The following is a 12196-nucleotide window of genomic DNA, read 5'->3' as shown; positions in this document are numbered from 1 at the left end:
AAAAATAAATGTATAAATAATCCGCGTTTAAAATCTGTCACAATAGATGTTACCGTTATTACTTGGAAACGATATTCAATTCCAACTTAACTAACTGTCCTCACATTCTACAAAGCAATGTGCTTTGAATTGAACGAACAAACTTGAATGCAAATGACCAATACGTAGCATTACAATCATATAAGTCCGCGTAACATTTGACATCATCGACGGAGTACATGCAAGCAAATATAACATGTACAGCTCGTCCTTAAAATATATTATTGCAAACAAAAGAATGTTTAGTAGTTCCCTATGTCGAGTGTTCCTTTTTTTGTAATCCTTTCTTCTGACGCAAGTGCATATTTTCCGTAGATGAATGGCTTGACGAGCTGTGGGTTTCTGGTATTGGCAGGCTTTCAAACTTATTGTTTCTTCTGCAGTTTAAAACATGTACATACGCTTGTGAGTAAATTTTTGGAGTGATGAATATAAGAAGTAAATTTGTAGGACACAAATGTCCCATTTCTGTTTTAGTGGAGAATGTTTAGGAGCTTGTTCCACGACGTTACTCTAATTCGAATTTCTGAATATACATTTGGCAATTTTTAAATCCTACATCCTACAGGTTTCCTAACGATGTTTCCTTTCGAACAAAAAATTTAATTTTAATCTCAAACTAAACACATGAAAAATCAGTAGTACTTGTCAAAGTTTCAAACCGTAATCAACGATTAAAAATTAAGGTTTTCAAACCATTGGGCCATCTCGGTTATATGATGAATACGTATATAATAATCTACATATCAATTAAGTTAATTTTAAAACGACATAACGACTTACCAGCAGCTGATAAGAAATATGTTCTTTAGAGGACGTAATAGATCTTTAAAATACCTTTAAAGGAAGTGGATAAATAGTTTCATAAATGTACGTGTCTTGTATGATAATCGTGTGGCATATTACGGTCAGTGGGCATCGACCTGGATAGCGCACGTTCCAGACTCTACGACGCCGAACGCATTTGATGAGCCACGATACACGAGGACCTTGATTCTAATCACTCGTAGGGAATATAAACTCCTTCGTTACAGAAGTCATTAAGACATTTGTAATGGAGAAGATAAATTTCATCTTTAAGAATTATTTACAATCACAAGAGTCATCTTGATCTTATCTATACTTCTATACTGATAATATATATTTTGTTATAAATATAGTAATCTCTAACTAATGAACAAATTTAAAAAAAAAAACACTATAAAGCTGTATTATTCCTGGGTGTAAATTATATGTACATCATTTAATTTTCTTTATTAGTCCGTGAGAAGTGTCGTTAGTCACATATATTTGGAGCTAGGGTTGAGTGTGCAATGCATCGAAAAATAAATTCGACTGACTTTTCTGCCTCACTGACGCCCAACTTCCTAGAAATTGCCGAGTGATTCCCAGTTTACTGACACAGATACTCAAATAATTTAGTTTAATTGAAATAACAGTAACTTGAGTTGATTGCAAATTCATCTCGGTAGTTTTACGAACTGATGATTTCAAGCTTGTTCGTAAGCATGACGGGTCCCTCTTAATAACACTTCTGAATCTCTCGAAAGTTTATTTTGATTTGATTATTGAAACTCGGCCATATCATAGTTCAACATAGATGTATCGTATCAGTTTACAAGTCTGTCGATTAACTAAATGGTCAATTACATTTTGAGTCGACCCATATATGATATAGGAGTGACCACACGTCCGTATTTTTATTGGGATAGTCTTTTATTTTACAAAACAATATTAACAAGTAAATTATAGGAAACTACTAGTAATGACTAGTTCATTATATTATTGTAATTTACCTACTAATTAGTCATAATCATAAATACATAAATCGTGAAGTCTCTCATATGGCTATTTGACACTTTCGTGACAAAGTCATTCAGCGATGTATTTACACAAATGAAGCAGACGTTAACAAGTTATTCAAACAATCAATAAAATAATAAGATTATTCTTTATACATATGCACGTGGAAAGCTATTCCGTAAGAAAACTCAAAACTCACTGCAGTCTGCAGTGCACGATCGTGAAATGTGAGAAAGAGATAAACTATATTGACTATAATAATTAAGCCATTTTCTCCCCTGTGAGTCAAGCGACTTTTTTATTTTTTCGTTTGGTTGGCGTATTGATGATCTTTAGAATTATCAAACATTTTTTTTACATTCATAAAAGTATCGAAAAACTATGAACGTTATCCCTTCACGAGTGAAATACCAAATGAGTTACAGAATATATTGAGAGTCTTCAGAAAATAATTTTAAATAATGATCGATTTATAACGATTAACTCAAATACTTTTTATTCTTTAGTTTTTAAAAGAAGAACTTATGCTGCAGTGACTATCAGCCTCAACAACTATGATCTGTAACCAAACATTTGACAACAACCTTCCGGAAACATCAATATGCACCCTTGTAATGATTTTGTATGAGCAATCTAACTAAATTACAAAAGTGTTATTTCAGTTATTTTAGTTATAATGATCTTTGTTATCATACTTTTCGAAAGCCCGTGTTATAGAAAAAAAATTTAAATTTAAAAAAACCACTTCACCAAATAAATACAAATATTTTTCGAAAGGTATACTTGAACAGTTACTTAAGTATCCTATTTACAGATAACTAAGCTGGCTGTTGAATTTACTACTGTATTCAGGTCGATGATTTTTATTATTTCTGTCCGAATTATGAGCTGGCAATTGCCAAAGCAAAAGCAACACTGATCGGTATATTCATGGCCAAACCTTCCAACTGTTCAAATTAACCGATTAAACGAACGACCTTGATATCAATGCTTTAGAGGTTGTTACTTTTTATATCGAAAATCAAATTCTAAAGATAAAGCAGTTTCATGATAAATACGCCTATATATATACCAATATACACGAACAAACCCTCTCAAAGCAAAAATTTTTTCTATCAAACACCCCAACGGAAACATCGTTTTAAATCTTATAATCGTAAAATACATCAGCGAAAGACCGAATTTGAGCAGCGAAATTTATTGGATTTTTGGCGCTGCAAAAAAATACTAAGTATTGCTGTTTGGCAGTAGAATATCTGATGTGGGAATGGTACATACCTAAATTGACTAGAACCAAGTAAAATAGTAATTAATGCTTGCAATATAGATGGATAGTTTTGAGCAATAAAGTAAATTTATTTTAAATAAATAGCTCTTAAACTAACAAGTCACACACACTTATTCCAGCGGAGATTCAATAAATGAATACTTGAGCACAAAAATAAAATGTATTTTCCAAATTGAAATCCTCGTAGTAAACAAAAATGACATACATACAAACAGTAAAGATTTTGTGAACACATAATTATTCACAAACGGTATACAAAAAGACTTTACTTTGCATGATGTTTGTTAAAAATAGTACGAGTAACGGTTTCAAATATTGTTTACGTTACAAACGTAACTAATAGCTCCGTCGATAAAAATAAGACGCTGTTACACATGTAAAGAGTTTTTAATTACACATCTGCGTTTAAATTTAAAAGCATCAGACTAGTTCTGTTTTGAATTGATTTTTAAACTGATTGTGAAAAATCAAAACGAATGATAATGATATTGTTATAGAAAAACATCAAATTCAATTAATTAAATTCAACTGTCTAGCAACATTTTTGTCCAGGGTCACTGGACTGTGACATCTTAGTCGTGTGGCATTCAATTCATCTACATGATAATAAGATTCACTGGAAGAAAACTGTGAACATCATATTTGCGTAGGACTAATTCACCGCTCCTCACTTTCACTAGGATTCGTTAGCGTGATAAATTTAAAAGTTTCTGCTGGGTAAGATTGTTTTAGTAACAGTTGTATAATTAGTAGTTGTTTCATGTATTTTTAATCAAATTTCTATTCGCATTTGTATTTGACGACGGATTTTCGACAACAATTCACAGACACTATTAAATTCAATTATTTATTACTGAAGTCACCGTCGTTTTCATCGTCAGATCGATCAAAGAACCCATCGCGACATTTTGAAGTTAAGGTAAAGGAATAAGTTTGTATTTCTTTTTTAAAAGACATTGTTAGTGATACATGAAATAAGACACAGTTGACGGAAGATTGCCAAAATGGGCCTTCAGTTTATTAGAAAAAGAAAACAAAAGCAACGAACTTACTAATTATTGGTCCATTAATTCGTTTGTCATGTTAATATAAAAAAAGTAACAACATATTATAAATGATGTACGGCATTAATCATTAACAACAATAACATTTAGCATAGTACTGTAATAGACTGGCTGAACTGCAATCCATGGAAAAAACGTGATTTGAATGACCCTCAAATAAAATTTACCTTTGTTCACCTTGCGAGGGCCTCAGTGAAACGAATTAGCGTACCGAACCACCAAAGAAATTCAGATATGTTACAATTATAACAACATAATTTGAATATTATCTAAACTAAATACATTAAGATCAAAAATATATAAGGTGGGTGACAAGTATCATAAATGCTAGCACCATTTCCCCGTTGAATCGTTATATTATTGTATATATATATGGTGCTTGTTTCTAAACTTATGATTAATCATTAATTGCTTTAAATATAAAACTTAATTTCCTTATTTACAATGTGTTATTCTCCACTAGAGATATCGTTTAAATGTAACTTCAATTAGTTTAATTTACTATGCAATTAAAATCCTATCGTTATGTGAAGTTTCATACCAATTACATTTATCGGGTGTTTATATTTAATCAGACCTTAACCTCGGAACTTAACCTACATCTCATGGAGTCATAGTCACCCTAATATAGAAAACATTTTACGACTAAAATGACTTAAATAAGTAATCTTAATTATCCTAGCTTTAGTCCAGGTTTTTTTTAAATATTAGGACATTTTTTTTTATATATTTGTTAACTATTATATATATTTTTTCATCTCAAAATAAACTTTTTTTTTAAATATATAGCAATTATTTATATCCATTCCAAAAAAGGTCCTTAGCACAGACCTACGTGATAAGAACTGTCAGTACATACTTTATTATATTAATAAATAGATAAATAATCCTGAGAAATATATAAAAAAAAAAAATCTGTTTCACCATGACTGACGAACGAATCGCTATTAGCCGAAGACAACTCAATGAAAAATAAAGAAATGTTTATAATTATGATTGATGCGCACGACGCCGGTGACTGCGACCGGTTTATGATAGATGACGCCTTATATGTTATTGCCCTTATTGAGGTTGTTATCGTCATAGCCGAAGCTGCTCGTAACATTACTCACAGCACGCATCAAGCACAGTAATTAAGACGGCTCATGTCGTCGCGCCGCATTCCACGCTATTGTTGCATTCGACGGCGCGTGCTCATATTCCAAGTCATCATAGTTTGTGTTCGACAGTTTATTATCTTCTTCGTTTCTTGCTTCTTAAGCGTTATCATTTGTATCCACTTTATATCCGTTCAATTTATTTGTTTAAGCTTTTATTGTAATCATTTATGACTGTTTAAATTTATTGCATAACAAATTAACTAAAATTTACGATTAAATGTTGATCGCGCGGAATTCGGAATCATTTTAAGGAATTATCATAGAATACAAAAAACTTTGTACTTTAAAAGATTTATTTTAATTGAGTGGCGTTAATACTATGTAACATTTTTTACTGTGGAAATAAATCTATATTCCGGACCGGTGGTATCGTTACATTAAGCCTACTTGAGTCAAAAATATTTTGAATATTCAACATCAATTTCGACCGATATTTGGAAATAATATACGGAAACGGGATCCCACTCACATACTCAAACATTGTGCTCTAAATAGGCAACATAGGCCCCACGATAAAACAGTCCGAAGCGTTAGCTATAAAGCAACAACAATTCGATTCGCACGCAAACTGTACTATGAATACGCAACGTGCCGAGTTCAATCACCTGATTACGCAATACCTCTGAGCCGAGCTTTCATCCACTATTGGCCTACTGCAGAATAATGAGAGCACCGTAATTGATAGTTAACACACGCAAATTACTTAATGTAAAGCCTGAAAGTATCATATTGAAACAATCAAACAGTTCATTGAATTTTTTTATTGTCTATATCGCACACGTTTTCGTCATTGTTCATATATATCGCTGGATATGCCTTTTTTCTGGGTCAATTCATACAATAACAAAATGTACATATCTCGAGTTAGGGTGACGAATTATTTTCTTATACACGAATTCTAAAATGACGTAAATTATCTTAAGAAAAAAATTACCGAGATATTTTTTCTTAAGATAATTTAATATGGAATAAATTAAATTTACCGCTGTTTAAATTATTCGTTGCTAGTAGCAGTACATTGTTTTACGTTTCACACTTCATGAACATTAAATATAATAGTATTATATTTTTATGTATGCTGCATGGTTCTTGATTGGGCTCGCTTCTAACTATCTTGTAAGTATTTATAAAGAGTAGATATATTGTACTACCTTCTATTGACCTTAACGCTGTTATAGCTAATGATAAAAACATCACGTAGCATGAAAGATCAAAGCAAGATCACCTTATCAATAATTCTATAACGACGTTCTAAGCAGGAAGTATACCTAACATTATCTAAGAATTTCTTCCGTGTCAGTCGCTACCTGTCGGTTCATTATATTAATATATAAGTATATAAATATTAAATTCGTATTGTTACATTTTTATAAATGTTATCGAAATAGTGGATTAATATTTATATATGTACCTATTAGACGTGCCAAAAAAGGTCGAAGTTGATCGAAAATATCTCAATTTGGACCAAAAGCGATGCTAGATTATAAACATACGAAACTAATGTATAATTATAAAATGTATTGTTAGGAAAAAGTCGGACTCGTTTTCTTCTTCTTCATACATTATAAAACTATCGTGTGATAAAATATAATACCTATTCTAGATTACAATATTTATACAAATAGCATATATCATGAAAACCGAGACGCTTTTTTTCATAATATAATAATTGGTCCATCTTGACATAAATATATAGTATTAGAGAAGGACCTATTTGATAATTTTAAGGCGAAATATGTCCAAAAGATAAAAGTGTAAATAAATATGGGAGGCATATCGCTCAACTCGATCATTGAATGGTCTAACAATATCACTTAGTTTGAATCAAGTGGCTCTTCACTCTCGAGTGCTTTCAGCTCATCGAATGGCGACTTTTTGATGATTTAAACATAAGACAATAGAAAGTTTTTTAGTACGATGCACTTTTTATCAGAAATTGCATCGTACTAAATTCAAAGCCGACGGTTATGATTTTAACAGTTAAGTCAATACAAATCAAAACAAATTCCCTTATTCAAAATCGAATAATTACGCTTACTTACTGATTGACAAATTAAACACTATGTTGTCTTAGATTTTCGCGATTATTACACATTGAAATAAAACTAGTTTTTAACGGATTTAATCGCGTATATTAATTATTTTAACATCCCGACGTTTCGAGCACTTTGCAGTGTTCGTGGTCTGCCCATGACCACGCGTATGATTTAATCGCGTATACGTAATATACGCGATTAAATCCGTTAAAAACTAGTTTTATTTCAAATTAAACACTACCAGTTCGGAAAAGAAAATGCCTACGAAGAACCGACGAAAGAAACTCAGCGGGTATTTTTTGACAATTTGTCATTATTACTTAAATTCAATATCAAAAAAGGAATAGCCACGCGGCGATTGTTTCATAACCAAAGTGTCCTATCAACCAAACATACATAAGATAATTAGCATATTTGACAAATTCGTTTTATTATACTCGTCGTTGAGGGAGGCTTGTCATTATCTATATGACGTCACATTTAAGAAATATTTAAATCCAACATTGCGCATATGCTTAGAAAAACACGACAATCTTTAAAATATTTTTAAACGTGTCGATATAGAAAAAGTTCATTAGTTTTCTATGTTGCCTTGGGTCTGGGTGTTTGTGGTACCGTCGTCAATTCTGATATTCCATAACACAAGTGTTTTAGCTACTTAGATTGGAATCAGAGTAATGTATGTGATGTTGTCCAATATTTATTTATTATTATTTTTAAACGTACAGAATATTAGTCATTACACATGGAGTCAAATCATTTAATTTATTAGATATATACAATAGACATGATTAGCTATCTGTATTGATTCTTCGTAGCGATTTTTTGCTATCTCTAACTTATTGTAAGCTTTACAATTTAAAGCTTCCTGTGATTTAACAATCACGCTATTCGTCATCAGATACACGTTTTGCATAAAATGTTTTACCATTAAGAACGGCGTTTATATTCCATGTTCGAAATGACGACTAAATTTGTTGAGGATGCTCCGTACTCGCTGGCCGTCGGACCAGCCCCGTTAGATATCTGCGCATCCGGAGTACGGGTCAATGTACTGTGCGTTGCGGAAGAAAGGAAATTGGTGTGTTACTGTTTAGTAGAACACGAAGGCTCGAATAAAATAACTTTTTATTGTATAACAGTGACGTAAACATTTATAAAATTAGCATCACAGCATTGGAGAAATATTTATAGTGAGATGAGACACAACTCAAATGAAATTTCTCGTAAATCTTAAAATAATTTATGAACGTTCATAATCAGAAATAATTTCATTAAAATTCTTTACGAAGTCCATAAATCCTTTCTCATTGCGAGTCACACGAGGGAAATCAGAACCACTGACCCATTTCACAGTATTAATAAAGGCTACATAGTTCTTAACTACATCGTTGAAGTCGTTAATTTTAAAAGTGAAATTGTATTTAAAGCCATACAATTTCGGTACCGAGTACATAATCCTAATTCTTATCACCTGTGAAAATCTCTGTAACTGACAAAAGCCGACCGAATTCCATAAACAAACAAAACGAACGCAATGCGAAAGTTGGCGATTCTATTTAGAGTCTAGAAGGTCAATGTCTGCGGTTGACGGCCACACATATGCTCGATTTAATTGTGATCGTAAACATGACGGCCCCGTTCACAAACTAGCTCTCGTGAATCACGTGTTCATTATTATAACAATGCTAATCTTGGAAAAGTAAAAATAAATTCCATATGATATTGACTACTATATTTTCTCTAACATAATATTGTATTACGAGTACATTAGATCGGGAACGATATGTTATATTCAAACGCTCTGTAAATTAAGACGCAAGTTACTTGCGGCACTTGATCAGTAAGCAAACTTTAACATCTTACATGAACGTAATTTATAAAATAAAACAAACTCTCGTTCCTAAACCTTCAAATTAAAATTAATAATTTTTACTCAAATCCGATTGATCATTAGTCGATGGCAACTGATGAAACGACCAATGAGCGACCAGCATTTAATCAGATTAGTAAAACTGACATCGATTAGCACTTCAGAGACTAGAAGTGATTTCGTTTCAGGCGTTTACAGTTTGTTTTCCCCGGACGTTGATGCCCGCATACTGCTGTCCAGACGACAGTCATAAATGTTAAAATAATATTATTATAATAAAAATCCTCAAAATGTATTTCTATAAAGATTTTAACTATGCGAGAATCACTGGCCCAAAGAGAATACTTTTATTTTCATATCAGCTAGTTTTGCTTTTGTTTTCAATGTCTCAAAACTTTAAATATATGTCAATAAAATGTCTGTTCATTCGCTTTATATATCCTCAATAGCTATTAGGTTCCTACTACACACATCATAATTACTGCGATCAAATTAAAAAAATATATTAAGCACACGGCCGCAGTCACAGATTGAAATAATCAGATTGAAAGTTTCATCAAACAACGGTTACTTTCGATAGTGTTGTCATCACAAGACAATGTAAGTGTCTGAATAAACGTTACATCATCTTCTCGCTCCTGCAGATAAATGTTAGTACAAAGCAGATCCTGAGTCTTATTTATAGCACGTATGTTTTTCACATAACGTTTTCAAAACAACAAAGCAATTATCAGTCACCATCATTAATTTCAGCATTTATACAATCTTTGAGATGAAGAACTAAATCAATATACGTAAAATTTATACCACAAGGTATAGCGCTTCGCAGACGGTTTAATCTATACTAATATTATAAATGTGAAAGTAACTCTGTCTATCTGTTACGCTGTCACGTTAAACCGCTGAACCGATATTGATGTAACTTGGTATGAAACAAGCCCGAACCTCAAGGATGTAGCACGTAGGCTACATTTCTAGCACGTAGGCCTAAAACCTACGACTACCCCCCCCCCCTTCCCCCATAACAAAAATTAGTTAATATATAAGTAATTGCACTTCGCATCTTCTTTTAATATATTATCGACGAGACAATTGTGAATTTCATTTTCTTTTGTTTTATATGTTAAAAACATATATAAATACATATAGCGTATTACTCATACTCATCCTATTGAGTTCATGCTTCGGACAGTTGTTGGCACATGCGTGGAGGCTTCTGGCATAGTACCACCAACGAAGAATACGCGGAGCGCGAGTTAGTATTATGTAACATTTGTTGAACGTACTCTTTTAAATCATGCTATGTTTATTAAGGGTTATAACCACGATCATACCTATTTTTATTCACCTTTATATTTCGACCGAGTTTCACCAACGTATCGTGACCAACATTTATAAAACATCTAGTTGAGAACGATATCATTAAATAAAATTTGTAAAGTCATTAAAAAAAAAGTACTTAACCTAAATATTAAAATAGGCCCTAACACTTATAATAACTTATAAATTTTTTTTTTTTGTTGTTGTAGTAAGGTGTGGCCATTAGGCCACCATAGTAAGTGACCACAATCTTCGACATTTACCGCTGTAAGATATATGAAGCATTATTTGCTTCGCCAATGCTACATTAATATACCTGCAGTTACGCTGGCTCATTCACCCTTCAAACCTTAACAGGGCAATACATAAAATTGCTGTTTGGTGATAGATTATACCCTGGTCTGGGTAGACGCGCTTGCACAAAGCCTTATCACTAAGTAAATTTAGTAAGATAACTTGATCATTGTCAAGATTAAAATGTTTCAGAATATATATTGAACGAAATAGAAACGGCTAAAAACAAAGGTATTATTTTCTCCAAATTAAAAATTCTTCGACATTTTAAATAAATACTAATTACGCGTTTATTTATCCCGCATTAAAATCAACGAATACTAAATCCACGGCTTCTATGGAGCTTATGGCTTTATGTAATATCAGATTTAAATTTATTAGTAGGCAACGATGTTAATATACGTTTTTTTTTCATAATAGACACGAAACAGACTAATATCATGACATAGGAAGGATGTATTGAAATTGCAGAGTTGGAAACTATGATATATAATTACGATACTATTGATTATGTTGTAACTATATTGTATGGTAGATGTTACTTAAAGAAATAGAATGGTTAGTACCATCCTTTTCTAAGTCATACAAAAGAAAAGGGATAACAAAACTTATTTCATAAGATATTGTTGACAGTATTGATGTAATAGGTATATTTGAAGAAGTATTAACTACCCATATTTATTATTTGTGTTAAAGCAACTAAACACGAACTAACCATTATAAAACACTCAAGCGAAGCCTGGTTCTATCGCTAGCCTACACTATCTGATTTCCTGTACACCTATCTGCAGTGCTCCAGTTTTAATGTATGTACTTAGATACATAATATATATATATATATAATATTATCATACCATTAGAAAGCTTTCGATGAAGTAAAAGCACTTGCCATCGCAACTTCGTCCGCTTTTCAGTGCAACTATTATTATCCAAAATTCATTACATTTAGCTCAAGAAAACAAATGAAATTATTTAAATTGAGTCAATGTAGAGAATTTGATAACTGTTGACTTATAGAATTATACTTAAAATAAATAAAATAGTAATAAATGTACATTACGAAACGAAGGCTTTTGTCTAAATTTTATGCCACAAATCTCAAGCTAGCTAGCTTTATGACTATCGATGACTAATGAGCCGATGCAAAAAGAGGTTTCAAGAGACTCAGTCTGGTCAAGTCGAAAAATTACTATAAATTTTTTTGTAAGGTTTAAATTTTGGTGTTTTACAATTATATTGCAATTACTACACTACAGTAACTGGTCAGATTAAGCCATCCGAACATTAACAGTGACCTAATGGCTTTTCATCTAACACAG

General features: G+C 31.9%; 1 protein-coding gene across 2 annotated transcripts in view; it reads right to left on the bottom strand.

Annotated features, from left to right (window-relative positions):
- The window catches only part of LOC125071702 (unconventional myosin-XVIIIa), a 219568-nt gene that overhangs the window by 197986 nt on the left and 9386 nt on the right, over window positions 1-12196 (bottom strand). The window lies entirely within an intron of this gene.

The sequence above is a fragment of the Vanessa atalanta genome, chromosome 20 (genome assembly GCF_905147765.1).
Source record: "Vanessa atalanta chromosome 20, ilVanAtal1.2, whole genome shotgun sequence".
In the NCBI taxonomy this organism is placed as follows: domain Eukaryota; kingdom Metazoa; phylum Arthropoda; class Insecta; order Lepidoptera; family Nymphalidae; genus Vanessa; species Vanessa atalanta.
Note: the sequence above shows the minus strand (reverse complement) of the source record. Positions and strands in the feature narration are given on the sequence as shown.